The 25,791-nt window shown below is 37.6% G+C and overlaps 1 protein-coding gene across 27 annotated transcripts in view; it reads right to left on the bottom strand.

The window, feature by feature from the left end:
• LINGO2 (leucine rich repeat and Ig domain containing 2) overlaps positions 1 to 25,791 on the bottom strand; it is a 681,723-nt gene that overhangs the window by 587,947 nt on the left and 67,985 nt on the right. For 25 of the 27 annotated variants that reach the window (XR_008713387.1, XR_008713373.1, XR_008713371.1 and 22 more), the window contains one exon: positions 15,215 to 15,294. The gene's annotated coding sequence lies outside the window, so the exon portion shown is untranslated. Of the gene's footprint in view, positions 1 to 13,514; positions 13,850 to 15,214; positions 15,295 to 25,791 lie in introns of those variants that run through there. The other 2 variants (XR_008713394.1, XR_008713391.1) reach the window with 1 other exon arrangement.

The raw sequence follows: 25,791 nt of genomic DNA, 5'->3' as shown, positions 1-25,791 counted from the left end.
TTAATGAGTAGAAACTGGCTGATCTACTGAAACTTTTTTAAAAGACTAGTTCAACAAGGTACTTACTGGCATCATATAATACAAATAAAAGTCATGTAGTAAGTTAGTTTTTTTACTTTGGAATGGCAATCTTGTATTATATTCAAAAAGCATTTGGATCAAAAGTTAAAAAAAAATATCAAACAGGAAACTAGGAAGTTCCAAGTTTCTATTCCTTCACAAGAAGAAAGAACATAACACATTACTTGAAAGAATCTTATGAAAACTCTGGAAATCAATGATACAGTAACCAAGCAAATGCTCAGTCAAGACAGTGAAGAAGTGAAGTGAAGAGAAGTCGCTCAGTTGTGTCTGACTCTTTGCTACCGCATTGACTGTAGCCCACCAGGCTCCTCGGTCCATGGGATTTTCCAGGCATGAATACTGGAGTGGGTTGCCATTTCCTTCTCCAGGGGATCTTCCTGACCCAGGGATCGAACCCGGGTCTTCCACATTGTAGGCAGACGCTTTACCGTCCAAGCTCAATCAAGAAAAGGCACATTCAAATCAGTAGGGAATTTTGTGGTGTTTTACTCACGCTTGTCCCATTCCCTCATGGGTATAGCCTTACATAGTCAGGGAGAAGTGACCCGATTCCTAGTTCCCTGCCTCAAGCTAGAATGAGCAGAGTAGAATATATTTGCAAAGTTCTAACCTGTCTGCACTCTGACAAAATAATTTCTGTCTCACCTGACTCAGAGCTTAGACGGGGAAGAGCAGCAATGTTTAGATTTCAGGTCGGAAGCCATGTGAAGCGTGGCAGGCCTACAAAACCGCAGGGGCCCTGCAGTTTCACAGAAGCCTGAGGTAAGGTGACAGGCAGAAAAATATCATAGGATATCTAAGACATTGAGAAGAAGCTGGAATAAGCCTCTTTGGGAAATTAAGGCCTTGAAAACAGTGACTAACATCAGCAAATTACTGGACTAGGAAGCTCCAGGCTCTTATTCCCCTACAGGAATATTAAATCAACTATAGATTGATGAAGATAGTTTTATGAAAGCCCTAAAGACAAATCAAAGATCTACAGTTTGGACAGACTAGCGTAGGGAAGAAAGTATATACACAAATACCCAGACAGGACACATGCCCAGAAAAGACCTGAGAAGGTCTCAACCTTTTACTGGGCTTATTAGTGATGGTCTTTTGTACAGAGACAGTCTGCGATCACTGGGAGAGAAGACGACTTCTTTTACAAATGCCTGATTTTCAACAAAAGACCACAGGCATTTAAAGAAACAGAAATACGCCCCATTACAAAAGGTTAAACTGGTGACTTTTTAAATCTTGACGTTATTTCTTTTGTACTTGGAAGTTTATACCTTTGACCACCTTCATCCTCCTCTCCTTCCTTCCTCCTCTGGGAACCACACATCTGATCCAGCTAATTTCTGATAACATGGCTTCATTTTAGCAAAAGCATGCCACTTGACAACACAGTATCAAACTATGCACTTCCAAATTGTCTCAACAATGGAACAGCCAAGCTCTCACACAGTTTGGAAACTAATACTAGTGGAAGCAAAGGAACCATGACAGAGCCCACCAGAGGAAATGGCTGGTGGAGTGATGGAGCTTCACACAGGCTGCATGGGTGAGAGCCCTAGGCACTTTGTCCAAATCCTGCTGCCCTCCTGGATCACTCTTATGCCTACTACCCACTGCCATCCCCAGTTTCAAATGGCTGGACAGATAGTTTTCCCAACTCAGAAATGGACAGTGCAATCATTCTTCTGCAATAAATTCTAAACAGCATGATTTAGCTGTGATTCTACAGTCATAAGATTGCTTTGTACCCAATGAAACCAGACAAAATGGATAGATGGTAATCCTTTAATTGGCTAATGGGAAATTAAAAGTTGGGCAAAATTGATAGGTTCAATTTTCATCAGCAGATAATTGTTATTAGAAATAATATCCTAGAGGTCAAAATTTTAATCTTTTATCTTAAAACAGGTTTATAAAAAAGGGAGGAGGAAGAATGTAGAGAAGTGGGAAAACGAGGACCATCCAGAAATGAAAAACTGCAATATAAAATTATGCTTGTTTCTTTTTTTAACTATTATTCTTAATTTTGGAAAAAATACCCATGAAATAAACATGATCATCTTAACCATTTTGGTCTACAGTTCATTTTTAAGTCACTAGTGGCATTAACTACATTCGCATTGCTGTGAAGCCATAACCACCGTGTATCTGCAGAACTCTTTTCATCTTGGAATGAACTCCTAAACCCATTAAACGACAACGCCTCATTCACCTGGAGTTGTTTTTTGCAACAACTAGAAAAAATGCTGTTTCTTGTTGAAAAGAAAAGGTACAAACTCTCCCTTTTTATTGAAGCATAGTTGCTGTATGATAAGTTATAAGTATGTGTGCGTGGGTGTTAAGTCACTTCAGTTGTATCTGACTCTGTGACCCCATGGACTGTTGCCTGCCAGGCTCCTCTGTCCATGGGATTCTCCAGGCAAGAACAGTGGAGTGGGTTTCCATGACCTCCTCCAGGAGATCTTCCCAACGCAGGGATCGAACTTGTGTCTCCTACAGCATCTCATTGCAGGCAGATTCTTTACCACTGAGCCACTGGGGAAGACCAAGTTACAGGGATACAATAGAGTGATCCACAATCTTTAAATTTATAGTTATTATAAAGTATTTACTATATCCCCTGTGTCATAAATATCCTTGTAGCTTATTTTGTATATAAGAATATTTGCCTCTTAATGCCTTAATTCCTCTCCGCTATCCCTCTCCCCACTGGTAACCATTAGTTTGTAGTTTGTTTTCTGTATCTGTGAGTCGGTTTCATTTTTGTTATATTCACTGGTTTTTTGTATTTTTTTAGATTCCACATATAAATGATATCATACAGTATTTGTCTTTCTATGTCTGATTTATTTCCCTTAGAATAATATACTCCAAGCCTTTCCCTATTGTTGCAAGTGGAAAAATTTCATTATTTTCATGGCTAGGTGGTATTCCATTATTCCACAATATCACACGCACACACATTTAGGTTGCTTCCATATCTTGGAACTTCTAAATAATGCTTCTATAAACATTGGGTGATGTATCTTTTTGAAGTAGTTGGCTTTTTTGGGAGTATTTGCTTGTTTGTTTATTTTGGATACATACCCAGGAGCGCAATTGCTGGTTTATATTGTAGTTCTAGTTTTCCTTTTTTGAGAAAGCTCCATACTGTTTTACCTGGCAGCTGTACCAATTTACATTCTCACCAGCAGTGTATGAAGTTTCTGTTTATTCCATATCCTCATCAACAATTATTATTTGTGCTCTTTTTGATGGTAGCCAGTCTGATGAGTGTGAGGTGATATCTCATTGTGGTTTTGATTTGCAAATCCCTGATGATTAGCATTGTTGAGCATCTTTTTAAGTGCCCATTGGCCACCTGCATTTCTGCTTTGGAAAAATGTCTATTCAGGTCTTCTTTTGGCTATTTTTTTATATTAAGTTAGTTGTATGAGCTATTCATACATGCTGAATGTTAACCCCTTATCAATCATATCATTTGCAAATATTTTATTCATTCAGTAGGCTGTATTTTCAATTTATTGATAGTTCCCTTGCCATACAAAAGTTTTTAAGTTTAATTAGGTCTCATTTTTGCTTTTATTTCCTTTGCTTTAGGAGGCAGATCAAAAAATACTGCTATGATTTATGTCAAAGAGTGTGCTGCCTGTGTTTTCTGCTAGGAGTTTTATAGAATCCTGTGTTGCATTTGTTTTTAATCCATTTTTACTTTATTTTTGTATATGGTATTGTTCTAAATTCATTGATTTACATGATGATGTCCAGCTTTTCCAACACCTCTTGCTGAGGAGACTATGTTTTCCCTAAAATAAATTCTGTCTCCCTTGTCTTAGAATAAATGATAAGAATTGAATGGGTTTATTTCTTAGTTCTCTATTCTGTTCCATTTATCTATATATCTGTTTTTGTGCCATTACCCTACTGTTTTGGTTTCTGTAACTTCGTAGTATAATCTGAAGCCAGGAACTCTGATTCCTCTGGCTCGGTTCTTTCTGAAGACTGTTGGCTATTTGGGATCTTTTGTATTTTCATTCAATTTTTAGAATAATTTGTTCTAGTTTTGTGAAAAATTCCATTGATATATTGATGGAGACTGCCTTGCATCTGTTGATAGCCTTGAGAACTATGATCATTTTAACAATAGTAATTTTTCCAATCCAACAGCAAACTTTCTATCTGTTTGTATCATCTTCAGTTTCTTTCATCATTGTGACACAGCTTACCAAGTGCAGGTCTTTTATCTCCTTAGGCAGGTTTTATGGCTAGGTAGCTTACTCTTTTCGATGGAATGGTAAATGGGATCATTTCCTTATCTTTCTGACAGTTCATTGTTAGGGCATAGAAATGTGTAAGGAATATTTTAAAATTTTAATGACATTACACACAATTGTTACAAGGAGAAAACATGATTCAGAGGAGGCACAAAATTGCAGTTTCATAACTGATCCTGACAACAACTCAAGTAAATTGGGGTCTGCATTAGATGTAAAAATACAGCAATTTCAGACTCCTTTATTTACAAGTAAACTATATGAACAGCACAGTTCTGTTTGTCAAAATCCCTATTCTGAGAATGTCATCATGGATGAAGAAAGCTAGGTAGGTAGCTAATGCACACAATTTTTACTTAACACAATAAGAATTCTAAATGAAAATTAGAACTAGGGGCCAACACCAAATATGAGAACAAATTTCTGTGTATTAATTTTGTATCCTAAATCTATTAAATACATTGATTGGCTCTAGTAGTTTTCTGGTGGTATTTCTAGAATTTTCTAAGTGTAGTATCATGTCACCTGCAAACACTGACAATTTTAATTCTTCCTTTCCAATTTGGATTCCTTTTCTTTTTTGTCTGATTCCTGTGGACAGGAATTGTAATACTATGCTGAATAAAAGTGGCAAGGGTGGACATCCTTATCTTTTTTCTGATCTTAGGGTAAATGCTTTCAGCTTTTCACCATAGAGCATGATGTAAGCTGTGGTCTATCATATATGGCCTTTATTATGCTGAGGTATTTTTCCTCTATGCCCATTTAATGAAGAGGTTTCTTTCTTTCTTTCTTTTTTTTTTGACCATAAATGGATGCTGAATTTTGTCAAAAGAATTTTACCCTTCTATTGAAATGTCATATGGCTTTTATTGTTCAATTTATTAAAGTGGTAAATCTCACTGATCAATTTGCCATATTGAAGTCTTTGCATCCTTGGGATAAATCCAACTTGATCATGGTGTATGATCCTTTTAACATATTGTTGGATTTGGATTGCTAATATTTGGGTGAGGATTTTTACACCATGTTCATCAGTAATATTTTGTTGTTATTTAGTTGCTAAGTCATGTCCAACTCTTTTGCAATACCATGCAACATAGCCTGCCAGGCTCCTCTGTCCATGGGATTTCCCAGGCAAGAATATTGGAATGGGTTGCCATTTCATTCTCCAGGGTATCTTCCCAACCTAAGAAATGAACGCACATCTCCTGCATTGGCAAGTGGATTTTTTACCACTAAGCCACCTGGCAAGCCCTTGTATTTATGTGTGTGTGTGTGTGTGTGTGTGGAGAGAAAGAGAGGGAGGGAGGGTAAAGGAAAGAAGGATAGAGTGGGTGTTTCCCACGTAAAATCATCAAGATACACATTCTTCTCAAGGCCACATGGAACATTCTTTAGGTTATATCACATGCTAAGCCACACAATGAACCTCCATAAATTTTTTTTAAAAATTGAAATTATATCAAACATCTTTTCTGATTACAACATTATGAGACTAGAACTCAATTACAAGAAAAAGCTGAAAAAATAAAAAAAAAAAACATGTGGAGGTTAAGTAATACCTATTAAATAATAATGGATCACTAAAAACATCAAAAAGGAAATAAAAAAATACCTGCAGACAAATGAAAACAAAGATGTGATGATCCAAAACCTATGGAATACAGTAAAAGCAGTTCTAAGAGAGAAGTTTATGGTGATACAAGCTTATCTGAGAAAACAAGAAAAATTGCAAATAAGCAGCCTATCCTTATACCTAAAGGAAGCAGAGAAAGAAAAACAAATGCCCTAAGTTAGTAGAAGGCAAGAAATCATAAAGAGCAGAAATAAATGAAATAGAGATTTTTAAAAAGAAAAGATCAATGAAACTAAAAGCTTGTTCTTTAAAAAGACAAACAAAATTGATAATCCTTTAACCTGACTCATCAAGGGGAAAAAAAAAAAAAAAAAAGGGAGAGGACCCAAATCAATAAATTCAGAAATGAACAGGACAAGTTACAACTGACAATACAGAGGTACAAAAGACCATAAGAGACCACTATGAACTACATGTCAATAAAACAGACAACTTAGAAGAAATGGATACATTCTTAGTCATGTACTATTTCCCAAGAGTGAACAAGGAGGAACTAGACAATCTGAACAGACAAATTACCAGTAATTAAATTGAATCAGTAATTAAAAAATTCCCAACAAACAAAAGTCCAGGACCAGATGACTTCACAAGGGAATTCTACTAAACATTTAGAGAAGTTAGCACCTATTCTCAAACTATTCCAAAGAATTGTAGAGGAAGGAACAGTTCAAGTCCTTAATATCACTGTGATACTAAAACAAGACAAAAATATCAGAAAAAAATAAAATTACAGCCTAATATCACTGATGAGGCTTCCCTGGTGGCTTGGCAGATCAGCCTGTAAATAAATAGCACTTATATATACATGCTATTGTTTTAAATGTCTGATTTCTTAGTTTCAAATGCATTTTAACAGCTCTGCATTTGTACTCTCCTCTCATAATTACTGTTTTCGATATTGTGTTTTGCATCTAATTGTTTTTTGTATCCCTTAATTGCTAACTGTGGATAGAGAATTTTACTATTGTGTTTTAACCTCACTGCTAATGATTTCCTCCTTTTACTGTATGTTTGCTTTAACCAATGAGGTTTTTAATTTTGTAATTTTCGTGTGTCTATTTGTGGCCTTTTCTTTTCTGCCTAGACGAGTTCCTTTAGTATTTTGTTGTAAAGTTGGTTTGGTTGTGCTGTATTCTTTTACCTTTTTCTAGTCTATAACACTTCTATTCTCTCCATCAAATATGAAGGAAAGCCTTGCTGGGTAGAGTATTTTTGGTTACATATATATCGAGAGTCCCTTGGACTGCAAGGAGATCCAACCAGTCAACCCTAAAGGAAATCAGTCCTGACTATTCACTGGAAGGACTGATGCTGAAGCTGAAACTCCAACACTTTGGCCACCCAATGCAAAGAATTGACTCATTGGAAAAGACCCTGATGCTTGGAAAGATTGAAGGCAGGAGGAGAAAGGGACGACAGAAGAGATGGTTGGATGGCATCACCAACTCAGTGGACATGAGTTTGTGCAAGCTCCAGGAGTTGGTGATGGGCAGGGAAATCTGGTGTGCTGCAGTCCATAGGGTCGCAAAGAGTCGGACACGACTGAGTAACTGAACTGATATATATATACATATAGGTTTTTTTTCCCCTTTCATCACTTTAAATATCTCATATCATTCCCTTCTAGCTTGCAGTTTCTGCTCAAAAGTCAGCTGATTGCCTTATGAGAGTTCCTTTTATGTTACTTGTTAACTTAGGCTTGCTGCTTTTAGTATTTTCTTTCCAGTGTTTGCTATTTTAATTACAATCTGCCTTGGTTTCTTCCTCTTTCAGTAAATACTGCATGGAACTCTCTGTCCTTCTTGAAATAGGATGACTATTTCCTTCAAATAGTTTCTCAGTTGCCCTCTCTCCCTATTCTCCTTCTGAGACTCCTGTAGTGAGGATAATAGTGTGCTTGACCCAGAGGTCTCTTAAAACTATCCTCATTTCTTTTAATTCTTTTTTCTTTCTTCTGTTCTGCTTCAGTGATTTCCACTACTCTGTTTTCAGCTGGCTGATCCATTCCTCTGTATCATTTAATCAACTTACTATTCATCCTTCTAGTGTATGTTTTCATTTATTTATTGTACTCTTCCCCTCTGTTTGGTTCTTTATATTTTCTAACTCTTTGTGAATAATGTTTAACTTCTCACTCTGCATCCATTTCTTCTTCTTCTGAGAGAAGAATGGATCATCTTCATGATCATTATTCTGGACTCCTTCTCAGGTAGATTGCCTACGTTCACTTTACTTAGTTCTTCTTGGGTTTTATCTGGTCCTTATGTGGAACATGTTCCTCTGCCACTTCATTTTTCCTAAGTTGCTGTTTGTATCTTTATGTATTTGGTAGGTTAGATATGTTTCCCAACCTTGGAGAAATAGCATAATGTAGGAAACATTCCATGCATCCCAGCAGCACACTTCTCTCTTGCCACACAAAATGTATGCTCTGGAGTCTCCCCCCCTGAGGGCTGTCTGAGTCCCGTTGTGGTGAGCAGACTATGTCAGCAGTCTGGTAGGCTTGACTTATTCCTGGTTTGGTTTGTTGCTAGGCCCTGCCGTGTGTGAAGGCTATTGGTTACTGGTTGGTACCACCTGGTCATGGGAAGCTGACTACAGAACCCCAGTGGCCCCCATGGGTTACTGTTGGCTGACTGCTGGATGGATTCGGTGTCTGGAAGATCCATGGCTCTTCTCCACTCACTGGTAGATTATGCCAGGTTCTGGGGTTAGTGCTGTACTTCTGGCAGGCAGCACAATGACCTGAAATGTGTTTGCAGGGCCCAAAGCTCTTGTCCTGAAGTTTGTGTTGGCCTGCTAGTGGGGAGGGCAGGCCCCAGATATTCCCAGGGCATGGTCTGGCATGCTGAGGACAGGATGAGTCCACGGGTTGTATGATTTAGTTTTCCTGCATGTGGAATCTACCTCTTAGTATGTGAGGCTAGTCAAGTCAAGAGCAGTCTTCCTGAGAGCAGAATCAGAGCCCATGTGATTCTGGGACTGATCTCTGCCTGCTCATGGATGGAGCTTGTTCCTGGGCCCTCTGATAGGCAGGATCATGCTCCAGGTTGCAATGGGCTCAGGAGGACTTTAGGCAGACTGCTGGCTGATGGGTGGGGCTGTGACCTCATCTGATGTGTTGCTTGGCCTGAGAGGCTCCAGTACTAGCACCTACTGGCTATTGGGTGGGCCCATGTTTTGGTGCTAAGGAGCTAGTGGGAGGATCCCCTAGCTGTCAACAATGGTGCCTGTCAACACCAGTGTCCACGTGGCAGAAGAAACTCTAAAAATTGCCGCCAGGGTCTATGTCACACCTGCCAGTTCCCCTGCCTCTTCAGGAGTCTCTCCAAGACAGTAGTAGTTTTGTGTGGTTTTGTATGCTTCCTTTAAGAGGGAAGTCTCTATTTCCCTCAGTCTTGTAGGATTCCCCAAATTAAGTACCACTGGCCTTCCAAGCCAAATGCTCTGAGAGCTCATTTTCCCAGTGCAGGACTCCTAGGCAGGGGAACCTGATTTGAGGTTCAGAACTCTCACGCCTTTGGGAGAACCACTGTAGCATAATTATCTCCAGTTTGTGGTTCACCTACCCATTGCTATGGGACTTGACTATATGGCAAGGTCACCTCTCCTATCATCTCATTGTAGTTCCATGTTTTTAGTTTTAGAAGATTTTTTCTGGTAGATTCTGGCTTCCCTGGTGGCACAAACAGTAAAGAATCTGCTTGCAATGCAGGAGACCTGGGTTTGATCCCTGAGTCAGGAAGATCTCCTAGAGAAGGGAATGGCTATCCACTCCAGTATTCTCACCCAGAGAATTCCATGGACAGAGGAGCCTGGAGGGCTACAGGCAGTAGGGTCTTAAAGAATTGGACAAAACTGAGTGACTAACACTTTCACTTTTTTCCTGGCCTTTTTAATTGATGGTTGTTCTGCAAATAGTTGTTGTTTTGCTGTGCTCTGGAGAGGAGGTGCGCTTAGGGTCTTGCTACTCTGCCATCTTGGTCAATCTCTCAATAAGCTAAATTTTAAAGTTGGATGATATTGCCAGGCATGCATACATTTAAAGACATGTTTTTATACAGTTTTTCATTATCTACCATAAAGAGGAATTTTAGATCCCTTTAGACTGAATGTTCATTCAGTGAAGGTTAATAAAGTTATGACCTTTCTTTAAACTCCCTCCAAATTTCCACTTGCCTTTTAATTTTGGGGTATCTAGGGGATTGTTCATCTGAGGCAGCAAAGACACTCTTCTCAGTCACCATGGAAATGCTAATTAAAACTATAATTAGATACCACAACACATTCACCAGAGTGCTAAAATAAAAATTTCTTGTAATTTCAAGTGTTGGTAAAGAGGTGAAGCAAGTAGAACTTGTATACGCTGTCAGTGGGAAAGCCAATTAGCACAACCAGTTTGGGAAAGTTGCAGTATCTACTAAAAATGAACATATATGCAACGTATAATTAATAACATATCCAAGAGAAATGTGCATATCCATGTTCCCAAAGACAAGAATGTAAGAGCCCAAAGTGGCCATGATAAAATAGTATATAGCATTGAAAGGTAAATTATTACTGCTACACATAGAAGTCTCACATAAGTAATATTGAGAACAGGCCACACAACAAAACATGTACAAATTCTATCATTCTGTTTATGTAAAACTCAAAGAAAGGTGAAATAACTAATGGCATTTGAATTTAGGAAAACTGCTATCTTATTGAGGATTGGGATTTATAATTTTGGAAGAAAAAGAGCACCTTCAACTACATTGATTTTGTACTATTTGTTAATTTGAGTGGTTAACACACATGTCTGTTGGTTTTGTGATAATTTATTGAGCTGTTCACTTATAATTTGTGCACTAAGCATATTTTTAAATAATCTTTAATTAATCAATTATATATGATTATACCATATGCCAGATAACATATATGATATTAAAATAGAAAAATAAAAAGCACTTAATTATTCTACTGATGCATAGACTTCAAGTGTTTTTTTTTTTTTCTATATGAATATTCATACATGGGCACTTAGCATTGATAGTTTTTCTAACAGAAATTATCAAAATTGTTTAACAAAAATAAGAAAAGCTGAGTAGACCAAGCTTCTATAGTCTTGGAAGCACTAAACATTAAAAAATAATCTACCAGTTCCAAAATAACCTTTCACATTAATTTACCACTAAATTTTCCTAACTTTTAAAAAATATGGAATTCCCACACAATATTGGATGCTTGGGGCTGGTGCACTGGGAGGACCCAGAGGGATGGTATGGGGATGGAGGAGGGTTCAGGATGGGGAACACATGTATACCTGTGGTGGATTCATTTTGATATATGGCAAAACCAATACAATATTGTAAAGTTAAAAAATAAAATAAAATTAAAAAAATAAAATAAAATAAAAATAACTTCTATTATTTTTCAAAAAAAAATCTATCTTAGCAAGTAAATTTGAGAGGGATAAGACATGCTTTTCATTTTTTTTTTTCTTGAGCAACACTTCTTTCCCTTGTGATTTGTTTTTGTTTTTTTTTTTTCCTTGTGATTTGTTGATTAGGACTTCTTTTTATTTATTTGTTTCCTCTCTTTTCATGGATAATTACCATGTTTTATTTGTTTGCCATATTGGTAATTATTTTTTTCCTCATAATTTTCATCATTGTCCTTATCTTCTGCATTCTAAAAGTGCTTCTTCAGTCTTCTTTCCATAAATCTAATTATGTTAGTTGTTGCCTACAAAAGTGAGTGAAAGTTGCTCAGTCATGTCTGTTTCTTTGCGACCCCATGGAATTCTCCAGGCCAGAAGACTGGAGTGGGTAGCTGTTCCCTTCTCCAGGGGATTTTCCCAGCCCAGGAATCGAACCTAGATCTCCCACATTGCAGGCGGATTCTTTACCAACTGAGCCACCAGGGAAACCCAAGAATACTGGAGTGGGTAGCTTGTTCTTCTCCAGAGCATATCTTTCTGACCCAGGAATTGAACTGGGGTCTCTGGCATTGCAGGCAGATTCTTTACGAGCTGAGCTACCAGGGAATTCCCTCACCTATGAAGTTCAATTTAATTCTTCTATTATGTTTTCTGTTTCCTTTTAATCCTTTGTATTTCAACTTTCTCAATGTTAATGGCTTGTATTTCTAAGTTAATCAATGCATATGTTAAGGATAAAATACAATTTTCTAAACTATCTTTCTGGTTTTCATATTAACTCATTGATCTACATATGCTTTACCTCAGGTTTTCATTCCCCACACTAAAGTAATCATTGTCAAGATCAAGATTGACTTTGATTGTGTTGTTGCTATTGCTTCTGTATTTGAGAATGTGAGAAAATCCATTGAAGGGTAGTATTTCTCAACAGACAAGGCATAAGACTGACCATTAGCCCTTGGTCCTACTGATAACTTGATTTTTCTGTATAAAGCCTCTAAGCTTCACAGTTGAGTAGACTGTGAACAATCTCCGGCCTAAATTCCAATGAGTATCAGGCATTCAAAGCCTCTGTTAGAATGCTAGTGAACCATCCTCTCTCCACACTCTGTCGTTCTCTGATCACACACATACACAATATTATTACTATCGTCACTAATCCCATTATCACCACACCTGCAAAACCTATCTTTATCCTTGGTTACAATGCATTTCCATAAGTCCTTCCTTCCTTTCTACCCTTTTCAGAGGGATCAGGAAAGATAATGCTAAAATGGATACAGATATGAAGGCACTGATTGAAGGGAGGTGCCAAGATACGGCTGCTTAACTCTTTGTCATACCAATCATGCATCCTGAGTTAGCAGGCAGAAAGTAAGTGAGGAACACAGAGTCTCGCTCTCTATTACTTAAGGCCATGGGCTTGCTCTACTTCAGATGGCAAATTTTAATTTAGCAATATGGAGTCTTCCCAGAAGCTAATAATAGATTGGTTGAAAGTCTCAGTTTTGAATTTTGTCATAAATTTTCATCTTTATCGCACCCTTATAGCCATTTTAAGTTGTGTTAAGGACTATTAATCTGGTAGAACTTCCAAACAACAACTGACATCTTAAACTGTGATTAAAAAACCAACCCATCAGCATCATTTGGAGAAAAATTCAATCTTCCTCTAATATTTACTCACAACCAAAAGTTATTCCTGAACATCTGTGCAATATTACTTTGACACAGATGGCAAAATAGTTATTAATAACATAGCACATGTAAATATTTGGATTCATCTCAGTAGAACTGAGAAAGCCACAAAACTGTCTTATGAAGTAAATTTTCATTGCTGACTCAGTGTTCATTTTACTTTGCCCCCAAAGTGCTGTAATCTTCTTTGGTACTTTTTGAAATAAACAAGTAACATTTATTTTCAGACTTTTTTAGTGTAGTGGGGAGAGGAATTCATTTACATTTCATAGCTGGCCCAGATCGACTTTATTTCTTAGAATTATACAAGGTCTATACACTGTTCAGGAAGTGACAAGGCCCAGCCTTCTAAATACAACTTAACTTCACTTTTCAAAGAATAAATAAAATGAAAAAAGAAGGGGAAAAAACATATCATGAGAAAATCAGCAGCATATAAAATTTTTTTTAAGTCTTGGTTTCTTATAAATAAAAAGAAATCATCTTTATAAACTCAACTTTTTTTTTCATGTTAATTGTTTTATATAACTCTTTTAAGATACTTTGTTATGGTCAATTCCCTTTCAATGATTGAGAACAATTCAATCTTTTGTCCCTTAGATTATAAAACAAGCTTCTTGCTGTATGTTGAGGCAATAGGAGCAGTATGAAAAGACATGGACTAGAAGCTTGAATGTAGATTTACTGTCTGGTCTACAGGTTGGTGCCAATCTCCACATGCTAATTGGTCTGTATCATGAGAAGTGTGGAAACAGAGGACAAGCATTAGAAACTTTTATAGACATTTAGTAATTTTATGTCTGTAAGATAATGACGAATGATAATAAATATGTGGATTTGTATATTTTAGCATATTATATTTATATGCCTTTTAGTCATTTCCTAGTAATAATTTTTTAGCAATTTTATAAAAGCATTCAGTCTATAATGGATTTAAATGAATTAACAGTGACTGACCCTTAACCACAGGGTCTGAGAAGCACAGAGCTATATGCACATGTAATGGATTCGTCATGCTGGACCTCAATTTCTCCATCTCTAAAAATATGAGAAAATATCCCAACTTTGTCTTCCATAGAGATTATATGGAAACTAGACAGAATTACTTATTCATAAATTATTTATAAGCTCTAATGTGAAGAGCTGTCTCATTGGAAAAGACCCTGATGCTGGGAAAGACTGAAGGCATGAGGAGAAGGGGGCGACAGAGGATGAGATGATTAGGTGGCATCACCGACTCAAGGGACATGAGTTTGAGTGAACTCTGGGAGACAGTGAAAGACAGGGAAGCCTGGAGTGCTACAGACCATGGCATCACAAAGAGTCAGACACAACTGAGCAACTGAACAGCATAAAACTTCATATAAGTATATGGCTGTTATATTCTAAGTAATAATCACTTGGGAAACAGCACAGTATCTTAGCTAAAAGCAGCTTGGTATTTATTAGATGCCTAATACATGTCTTTTGGCTTTCTGCATAAACATAAGAACAGAAACTCAGGCATCAGACAGAACGACATTCAGTTGTCACAGGAGCAAAGTGTGATTTAACGCAGGCCACACATCTTTCAAAAGCACAATTTCTCCATCAGCAAAATGAGAGTAATAATAGCTTCAAACTTAAGGGTTGTTGTGATATGCAATAAAGTAATGCAGCATTTAGTATTTAGTACGTGACACATGGAATGCATTCAATAAATATTAGTCATATCTTTTATCTCCTCTTCTTTGCTAAGGAAATGCTCAACTGTTCATAGGCAATTTCTTACTTAATTCATAGGAAAATACAACAAGGAAACAACCATAATCTCCATTTTAAAATTAGAAAATAAGACTGAAAGAATTAAGGAACTTTCACAAAGTCACAAAGCTACTTTAAATCCCTGTCTGTCTGTAACAGAATTGGTGACTTTTCCCACCTAATGCCATCTCCCTAAGGTATTCTAAGTAATGAGAATAAATTTGATAGGCAATATTTTAGAAGCCTTCTCATTTTTATTTATAAGCTCTGAGGATATTTTGTGTAAGAAATGGCATCAACAGACTTAATAATGCATAAAAGAGACACCCATGAACCATCTCTTTCACTTACCAGTTTGACTCGTCGGTCTCCTCATGCTGGGGCACTTTTAGTATACTCTCTAAGTCTCTTTTCATAACCTTGTTTCAAGGCTGCCAAAACATGCAAAAAGAAAAATGATATTTGCTTCTGGAAGGATTTCCATATATTAGTGGCCAGAATAATAATAACTCAAATTTACATAGCATGTTTTATAAAGCATTTAAAGAAACACAATAGGGATTAACCTTTTCACATGTTTGGTGTTTTGCATCCTGAAAGCAAATATAGTATCATGCTTTACCCTGGAATTCTCAGAACATGACAAAGTATCTATCATCTAGCCATTCATTAAATTCTTTCCTTTTTTTTTTTTTTTTTGTTAAATAGTTGAAAGAAGGAAACTTATGTTCAAAAAATTAATATATTTGAAGATTTTCAATCTTCCACTTCAGAAGACAAAATGGTATTTTGTTATAATGCACTTGTCTGAAGAGAAGAAGAAAATAAACCTGAAGGAGAAAGTATTTTTTGCTATGCCAATAAATCTGACATTTCAAAGGATAAAATTTGACAATGAGGTCAACATGCAAGACACAGATTATTCTGCATAGTTTCAGTATTTAATAATTATTGAATGAAACTAAAAATCTATTATCAAAAATAATGACTATATATTTATACAGGAAATTTAAATTCAATGAATTTTAAGTATGAATTTACTTTTGGAGTAACTATACATTTGAAAAAGGGAAATAAAATGTTCTTTTTAGATTTAGAATGTCTTTCCCATTGTCCTAATGCTACTTTCCAACTCTGCTCAACTCTCCTCTGCAATCCACAAAAACAGAGAAAGATAAAGGAAAGAAAGATTAGTAGACAAAAAAAAAAAAAAAACCACAAACAGTAAATGCTATCCTAGGATAGTGTTTATTAACCCAAAAATAAGTGTAATGAGATGAAGTGTTTCTTAAATTAATTAATCACTGGTCTTCTAAATCATATTTTATACCATTGTCTCTTTGATATTGTGACTTTTTTGACCAATAATAATAGTCATATCATATCATAAGGTGATGATAACTATTTTTTTGCTTACAATGTATCAGGAATTGCTTTTTATCATTTTATAGGAATTGTCTAATTTAATATTTCAGATCAGATCAGTCGCTCAGTCGTGTCCGACTCTTTGCAATCCCATGAATCGCTTAACATCAGGCCTCCCTGTCCATCACCAACTCCCGGAGTTCACTCAGACTCATGTCCATCGAGTCAGTGATGCCATCCAGCCATCTCATCCTCTGTCGTCCCCTTCTCCTCTTGCCCCCAATCCCTCCCAGCATCAGAGTCTTTTGCAATGAGTCAACTCCTCACATGAGGTGGCCAAAGTACTGGAGTTTCAGCTTTAGCATCAGTCCTTCCAAAGAAATCCCAGGGCTGATCTCCTTCAGAATGGACTGCTTGGATCTCCTTGCAGTCCAAGGGACTCTCAAGAGTCTTCTCCAACACCACAGTTCAAAGGCATCAATTCTTCGGTGCTCAGCCTTCTTCACAGTCCAACTCTAATATCCATACATGACCACTGGAAAAACCATAGCCTTGACTAGACGAACCTTTGTCGGCAAAGTAATGTCTCTGCTTTTGAATATGCTATCTACATTGGTCATAACTTTCCTTCCAAGGGGTAAGAATCTTTTAATTTCATGGCTGCAGTCACCATCTGCACTGATTTTAGAGCCCAGAAAGATAAAGTCTGACACTGTTTCCCCATCTATTTCCCATGAAGTGATGGGACCGGATGCCATGATCTTCGTTTCTGAATGTTGAGCTTTAAGCCAACTTTTTCACTCTCCACTTTCACCTTCAAGAGGCCTTTTAGTTCCTCTTCACTTTCTGCCATAAGGGTGGTGTCATCTGCATATCTGAGGTTATTGATATTTCTCCCAGCACTCTTGATTCCAGCTTGTGCTTCTTCCTGCCCAGCATTTCTCATGATGTACTCCGCATATAAGTTAAATGAACAGGTTAACAATATACAGCCTTGACGAACTCCTTTTCCTATTTGGAACCAGTCTGTTGTTCCATGTCCAGTTCTAACTGTTGCTTCCTGACCTGCATACAAATTTCTCAAGAGGCAGATCAGGTGGTCTGGTATTCCCATCTCTTTCAGAATTTCCCACAGTTGATTGTGATCTGCACAAAGACTGTGGCATAGTGAATAAGCAGAAATAGATGTTTTTCTGGAACTCTCTTGCTTTTTCCATGATCCAGCAGATGTTGGCAAGTTGATCTCTGGTTCCCCTGCCTTTTCTAAAACCAACTTGAACATCAGGAAGTTCACAGTTCACATATTGCTGAAGCCTGGCTTGGAGAATTTTGAGCATTACTTTACTAGCGTGTGAGATGAGTACAATTGTGTGGTAGTTTGAGCATTCTTTGGCATTGCCTTTCTTTGGGATTGGAATGAAAATTGACCTTTTCCAGTCCTGTGGCCACTGCGGAGTTTTCCAAATGTGCTGGCATATTAAGTGCAGCACTTTCACAGCATCATCTTTCAGGATTTGGAATAGCTCAACTGGAATTCTATCACCTCCACTAGCTTTGTTCGTAGTGATGCTTTCTAAGGCCCACTTGACTTCACATTCCAGGATGTCTGGCTTTAGGTCAGTGATCACGCCATTGTGATTATCTGGGTTGTGAAGACCTTTTTTGTACAGTTCTTCTGTGTATTCTTGCCACTTCTTCTTAATATCTTCTGCTTCTGTTAGGTCCATACCATTTCTGTCCTTTATCGAGCCCATCTTTGCATGAAATGTTCGTTTGGTATCTCTGATTTTCTTGAGGAGATCTCTAGTCTTTCCCATTCTGTTGTTTCCCTCTATTTCTTTGCATTGATTGCTGAAGAAGGCTTTCTTATCTCTTCTTGCTATTCTTTGGAACTCTGCATTCAGATGTTTATATCTTTGCTTGTCTCCTTTGCTTTTCACTTCTCTTCTTTTCACAGCTATTTGTAAGGCCTCCCCAGACAGCCACTTTGCTTTTTTGCATTTCTTTTCCATGGGGATGGTCTTGATCCCTGTCTCCTGTACAATGTCATGAACCTCATTCCATAGTTCATCAGGCACTCTATCTATCAGATCTAGGCCCTTAAATCTATTTCTCACTTCTACTGTGTAATCATAAGGGATTTGATTTAGGTCATACCTGAATGGTCTAGTGGTTTTCCCTACTTTCTTCAATTTAAGTCTGAATTTGGCAATAAGGAGTTCATGGTCTGAGCCACAGTCAGCTCCTGGTCTTGTTTTTGCTGACTGTATAGAGCTTCTCCATCTTTGGCTGCAGAGAATATAATCAATCTGATTTCGGTGTTGACCATCTGGTGATGACCATGTATAGAGTCTTCTCTTGTGTTGTTGGAAGAGGGTGTTTGTTATGACCAGTGCATTTTCTTGGCAAAACTCTTTAAATTGTAAATTGTTGTAAATTTAATATTTACAGCAGCCCTATAAGGTAGGTAACATTAACCTCTCTATATTTTAAAGATGAGAGATCTCAGGCTCAGTTTTAGTAAATTAATAAAGAGTCACTGCTAAGAACCAATAAAGTAGGATTTGAGCCTTTCCCTGTATGACCTCTATGCAGGTCAGGAAGCAACAGTTAGAACTGGACATGGAACAATAGACTGGTTCCAAATAGGAAAAGGAGGATGTCAAGGTTGTATATTGTTACCCTGCTTATTTAACTTATATGCAGAGTACATCATGAGAAACGCTGGGCTGGAGGGAGCACAAGCTGAAATCAAGATTACCAGGAGAAATATCAAAAACCTCAGATATGCAGATGATACCACCCTTATGGCAGAAAGTGAAGAGGAACTAAAAAGCCTCTTGATGAAAGTGAAAGAGGAGAGTGAAAAAGTTGGCCTAAAGCTCAATATTCAGAAAACTAAGATCATGGCATGTAGTCCCATCCCTTCATGGCAAATAGATGGGGAAACAGTGTCAGACTTTATTTTTTTGGGCTCCAAAATCAGTGCAGATGGTGACTGCAGCCATGAAATTAAAAGATGCTTACTCCTTGTAAGGAAAGTTACAACCAACCTAGACAGCATATTCAAAAGCAGAGACATTACTTTGCCAACAAAGGTCCGTTTGGTCAAGGCTATGGTTTTTCCAGTGGTCATGTATAGATGTGAGAGTTGGACACTCAAGAGTCAATATTTATCGCAGGCTTAGGTCATGCTGATGGTGCTCATCCACTGACTACATATTGGGTCAGATCAGATGATAGCTCCAAATGATTTAAAATTCAAGTTGTGTGTATATGTGTGTATACTATCCATGTGCAAAAATATTACAAAATAAATGAAAGTGAAAAGTGAAAGTGTTAGTTGCTCAGTCATACCCCATTATTTGGGAGCCCATGGACTGTAGCCTGCCAAGCTCCTCTGTCCATGGAATTTTCTAGGCAAGAATACTAGAGTGAGCAGCCATTCCCTTCTCCAGGGGATCTTCCTGCCCATGGATGAACCCATGTCTCCCGCATTGCAGGCAGATTCTTTATCATTTGAGCTACCAAGGAAAACCATACTATTAATAATGAGTTTTAAGTTTACATTTTCCTTGTTTAAAAAGTGCCATTACTGTGAGCTTTACAATATTAAATAAGCATATAGCAAACTTTACATATTTCTACTTTATTTTGTAATTTATTAATAATTATGAATAAATAAACATTTTCCTTGCTTTGAAAAATGTGATCTCACCTAGTGCAGGCTCCCAAAATTCAACAATATATAACAAAATAAATAAAATACTGCCTTTTTGTCACTGGTTAAGATTTTAGATGGGGAAATAGTGGAAACAGTGTCAGACTTTATTTTTTGGGGCTCCAAAATCACCGCAGATGGAGACTGCAGCCATGAAATTAAAAGACGCTTATCCTTGGACGGAAAGTTATGACCAACCTAGATAGCACATTGAAAAGCAGAGACATTACTTTGCCAACAAAGGTCCATATAGTCAAGGCTATGGTTTTTCCTGTGGTCATGTGTGGATGTGAGAGTTGGACTGTGAAGAAGGCTGAGCACCGAAGAGTTGATGCTTTTGAACTGTGGTGTTGGAGAAGACTCTTGAGAGTCCCTTGGACTGCAAGGAGATCCAAGCAGTCCATTCTGAAGGAGATCAGCCCTGGGATTTCTTTGGAAGGAATGATGCTAAAGCTGAAACGCCAGTACTTTGGCCACCTCATGCGAAGAGTTGACTCATTGCAAAAGACTCTGATGCTGGGAGGGATTGGGGGCAGGAGGAGAAGGGGACGACAGAGGATGAGATGGCTGGATGGCATCCCTGACTCGATGGATGTGAGTCTGAGTGAACTCCAGGAGTTGGTGATGGACAGGGAGACCTGGCGTGCTGTGGTTCATGGGCTTGCAAAGAGTCGGACACGACTGAGCGACTGATCTGATCTGATCTGATGTTGAGTTTTTAAGGTACAGAAATTAGTTCAAGATTATATGACCTAAAAGTAGTAAAACTGAGATTCAAATTTAACTATGTTAGATTTTATTCTTATAATAAAGTAAAAATTGATATTTTTTGAAGAATCAAGTAAATACCTTCCCTGATGGAAAATATTTTAGCATCCAATAGTATTGCAGTAGTAAACATAGGACTCAACCTCTATATTACATGCTTTATTAAAAGAAAATATTTACATTAAAATAAGAACTATTTGCAAGAGCACAGGAAAAGTCATTATAAACTTTACAGAATACTGATTCTAGTCCTCATTTCCAAAGCTTAGCAAGAGATTTTTTCATTGCTAAACATTACTTTATTACTTATGATGACTTCCTAAAAGTATGATTTTATCACTGTTGAAGGGATGAAGAAACTAACTAGATATTGAAAGATAGAAATTCAATAGTCGTGTATACATATAACAAGGATATGCTTATTTCTGACCTTTTCAGCTAATTTCCAAGTATCAACATATTCCATAAGCAGGTTCAAATTCCACTAAAGAAATAGCCACTATTGGGTATACCTACAATCACCATTTCTCCCATTTTAAGTACCATTATTGAAGCATATTTTACCTATGGATTCATACACTCATACACACACACACATGCACACACATATAACCATACGAGGTAATTTTTTGAAGTTATGAGTATTGTATTTTGGAAAAACTTTAATAGGAGTACTTCCAAAACATAATTTTAATATCAATAATAAATTATTCTTATCTAGTTCAAAAAATTGGAGAAGGAAATGGCAACCCACTCCACTATTCTTGCCTAGAGAATCTTGTGGACGGAGGAGCCTGGTGGGTTGCTGTCCATAGGGTCGCATAGAGTCGGACACGACTGAAGCGACTTAGCATGCATGCATGCATTGGTGAAGGAAATGGCAACCCACTCCAGTATTCTTCCCTGGAGAATCCCAGGGATGGAGGAGCCTGGTGGGCTGACATCTATGGGGTCGTGCAGAGTCGGACATGACTGAAGTGACTTAACAGCAGCAGCAGCAGTTTGAAAGATGATGTACTGCCAATGATTTCACGTGAGGTTCTCTTAAAGTTCCAAAGAGTTGATATTATAATAATTGTAAGTTATAATGGTTTCTCTTACATTCAGTACCAAATAAAAAACTTCTAACATAGAAAAGGCATGGTCTCTGCCTGATACAGTAATAAGGCTCATTTCTAAAATAAGTTTAAGAACTGGCCAGTTTTCATTTTCTTCATTAGTTCTGAGAGCCAGCCTCTCATCTTCTTTGCCTGTATCTTCAAATGCTTTCTTCAACAAACTCTTTGTAAAGAAGCACATCAGTGCCTCCATAATACTGGGCACCATGATTCTGATTATATTTCCAAATCAATTATTCAGAAGTTATTCCTTTGAAAGTAGTTGTGGAATCATTCAGGAAATTCCTGGTGCAAGACCCAAGTACAGGGATAAAAATAGCAATTGTTTAGATAAACTTCAAAGAGTAGAAAAAAAAATTGTATATATAAATGTGTTGTTGGGGTGGAGTAAGTTTCAATATCTAGGGAGAAAGTACTGTTAGGAGGAAGAATCCAAGAATTTTAATATCCTTGGGTTAACACTAGAATTTCTGACCACCTCCTAACAGGCTTCTTTGGCCACCTGATGTGAAGAGCTGATATATTAGCTCTTAGGAGAAATGGATAGGAGAATAGATTAGGAGAAATGGGTAACAGAAGATGAGATGGTTGGATGGTATCACCCACTCAATGGACATGAGTTTGAGTAGGCTTCAAGAGATGGTGAAGGACAGGGAAGCCTGGCATGCTGCAGTCCATGGGGTCGCAAAGTCAGACCAACTGAGTGACTGAATAACAACAGGCCTCTTAGATTTCAGCCACTTAACTATTCAATCTACATACTCCTAAAATGCTTCCATAGTTCCTAACCAATATTCTTATATTAATTTTCCTATTATTTATTTTTAATGTCCAAACTCACATGTCAGGCCTTGATGTTCTTTTATAATCTACAATTTGAAAGAAGGCAGATGGACTTTTCTGAAGAAACAAAGGATGTTGCTGCCATCCTTTAATCCATAATGCCAAATCACCTTTATTACTGCATCCGATTTTTAGCTGAGTCAATTGCCTCAACAATAGTGTTTCTCTCTTTCCCTGTATCAAGTCCTTAGCCAATTTCACCAGATTAAGTTCTCTAAGTCAAAGCCAGAATCCTGTCAATCCTTTCCCAAAATGTTTTTAAGGCTCCCCCTTCTCTGCAGAATAAAAGGGGAAAATGAAGCCAATTTCAAACTCCTAAGTCTGGGCTCAAAGACTTCAACTATCTTTGACCTTTTCAGATTCATTTCTGCAAATGCATAACGCAGACATGCTTTGCAAACTGCAAAGATCTTCACCACTGTGAGCAATTTCATTCTTAAAGTAAATCTGTGAAGTGAGACTCCTGAAACACAGAGATGTTGTAACTGCCTTGAGTCTTTGGTTAAGCTGATAAATGGTGGAAACCAGGTTTCCATCTTTTACCCGGAGTCCACATCGCATACAATGTTTTTGTCATCGAACTGAATGATTAATCACTTTTTGAAATACTTTATTTTCTTTTCTCTGAATACAGACTTGTGCTGTTTTTCACCTGAAAAGATAGTGAGGTGTCAGAGTGAGAGTTCATGCCTATCAGAGGTTATAGAGATCTATCAGGCGCAGTTTGAGAAAGATTTTTACCTAGTCCATGGAACTCTGCCAAGATAATTCTATCATCTGGTAGTAGCTTCCTAAGTTTACAGATACATCATGTAAGAAGAATTAACCAGCTTCCAATGGGTTCCCCTGGTGGCTCAGTGGTAAAGAATCCTCCTGCCAATGCAGGGAATGTGGGTTCGATACCTGCATCAGGAAGATCCCCCAAAGAAGGAAACGGTAACCCAATCCAGTATTCTTGCCTGGGAAACCCCATGGACAGAGGAGCCTGATGGACTATAGTCCGTGGAGTCTCAAAAGAGTTGGACACAACTTGGTGACTAAACAACAACAACATCAGCTTTCCATTTCAAAACCTAAGAGTTTTAAAGTATCCAAATCTCCTTAGAGCTACACAAGTTTAGGACGGGTAGGTTCATTTACTATAATAGAACTTTTCTTAGAATTGTTTCTCTTTAAATTTATTATCATCATTTATCTAAATATCTATACCATAGAGAATTTTACTGTTGTTTCTATCTCCACAGCAATGGACTATCGATAAAGTGCTTTTCTGTATACCGCAGGCATTTTGGAAATAGCTCTCGGATCAAACTAAATGAGTTCCAGTATAAATACAGAACCTGAGACCTTGCAGACGGCACTTAGCAAGATATTGGTGTGACAGCTAGGAAGATGCAGTGTGACCCTCTGCAATTGATGTTTTGTATTGAGTGCAGGGTCTAATAAAATGAGTTCTATCATAGAACTTGTGTGTTCAGTGAAATCTGTATTAAACCTACATATGAGCTTTGACTGCCGCTTAAGTGAAATTAAAAAAAAAAAAGGATAAAAGACGAACTATAACTGGAATGGTAGTTTGAGTCACATTCAAATCTCAAATTAATTGTTAAATATGTACCTTCTATCCTAATGAAGGTGAGAAGTGAAAGGATATTGCTTTATATATGTTGCCTCACAGTGAACATTATTTCAGTATGATTTGAAATATGATTTTATTTTAAAACCTCTGGCACATTTTACAGTTTGATTCATTCTCTATCACTTTCAAAGCTGTATTTCATTAAATTACACTTGTTTTATATAAGCTGCTCTGAATATCTACTGTTGACCTACAAAGATTGAGGGGACAAGGATTTATTTTAAATACATTCTACTTCCTTCATGTAGATCAATGCAGACAGCCGCCTAAAGAGCTATACTGTTTCACTGTTACAGGAAAAAATTCACACACTAGTGAGTTAAGTAGAACGGAAGAGAACATCTCAGGATAACAGGCTCCAAACCTAGAGTATATTATACAGAGTGACGTAAGTCAGAAAGAGAAAAGCAATTATATTAATGCATATATATATAATCTAGAAAAATGGTACTGGTGAACCTATTCACAGAGCAGGAATAGAGAGGCAGACATAGAAAATAAACTTGTGGACACAACGGGGGAAGGAGAGGGTAGGACAAGTTGAGAGAGTGGTACTGACATATACATGATCGTGTGTAAAACAGAGAGCTAGTGGAAAGCTGCTGCATAGCACAGGGAGCTCAGCCAGGTCCTCTGTGATGAGGGCCAGGATGACGGTCAGGTGGGTGGAAGGCTCTAGAGGGAGGAGATACATGTATACTTATAGCTGATTCACACTGCTGTGCAGCAGAAGTCAACACAATATTGTAAAGCAATTATCCTCCTATTAAAAAAATATATGTTATTAGAAAAGATAACAGGCTCTATTCTATCTACATCCTCAGCAATTAATCACTAGGCTCCATGGGATTCTCCAGACAAGAATACTGGAACAGGTAGCTATTCCCTTCTCCAGGGCATGTCCCTGATCCAGGGATTGATCCCTGGTCTCCTGCATTGCAGGAAGATTCTTTACCATCTGAGCCACCAGGGAAGCCTCCTGGTGTCAGCAATGGCTTCTAATGCATCATGTCTCCTAAAATGCTCTTCATCTGAGTGAGGTGAGTGAGAGAACTGAATGAGGTTTGGTTGTCATAATTTGGATACAACTTAGAGACAGATAACCACACAGTCTTAAAGTCAGAAGTAACTCGGGTCATTCGGGCTTTCTCCCATTTAATACTGGGATACTGGCTTTTGCTGACAAGGTTCCCCAGTACAGCTCCAATGGTATGAAAAAAAAGAGTTGAAACAACAACTCAAATTATTGCCCTTGTACCTGCCATACACTGGTCCAAATTCTGCCCTCTGGAACTATTCAGAAAATATAGAATCCGAGTTTCACATGGCAGCTCTTCAGATAATTGAAGGAAGTTATCATCGCCCTGCAGGGAACTGGAGCATCTTTCTGACTCAACATCACTACTTTCCAAACATAAAATGACAGACACATTCCTCACATGACAGGCTTCCAGACATTTCACCAGTCTGGTCA

Source organism: Bubalus kerabau, chromosome 4 (assembly GCF_029407905.1).
Source record: "Bubalus kerabau isolate K-KA32 ecotype Philippines breed swamp buffalo chromosome 4, PCC_UOA_SB_1v2, whole genome shotgun sequence".
Lineage (NCBI taxonomy): Eukaryota > Metazoa > Chordata > Mammalia > Artiodactyla > Bovidae > Bubalus > Bubalus kerabau.
This window is presented reverse-complemented; position numbering and strand designations above follow the sequence as displayed.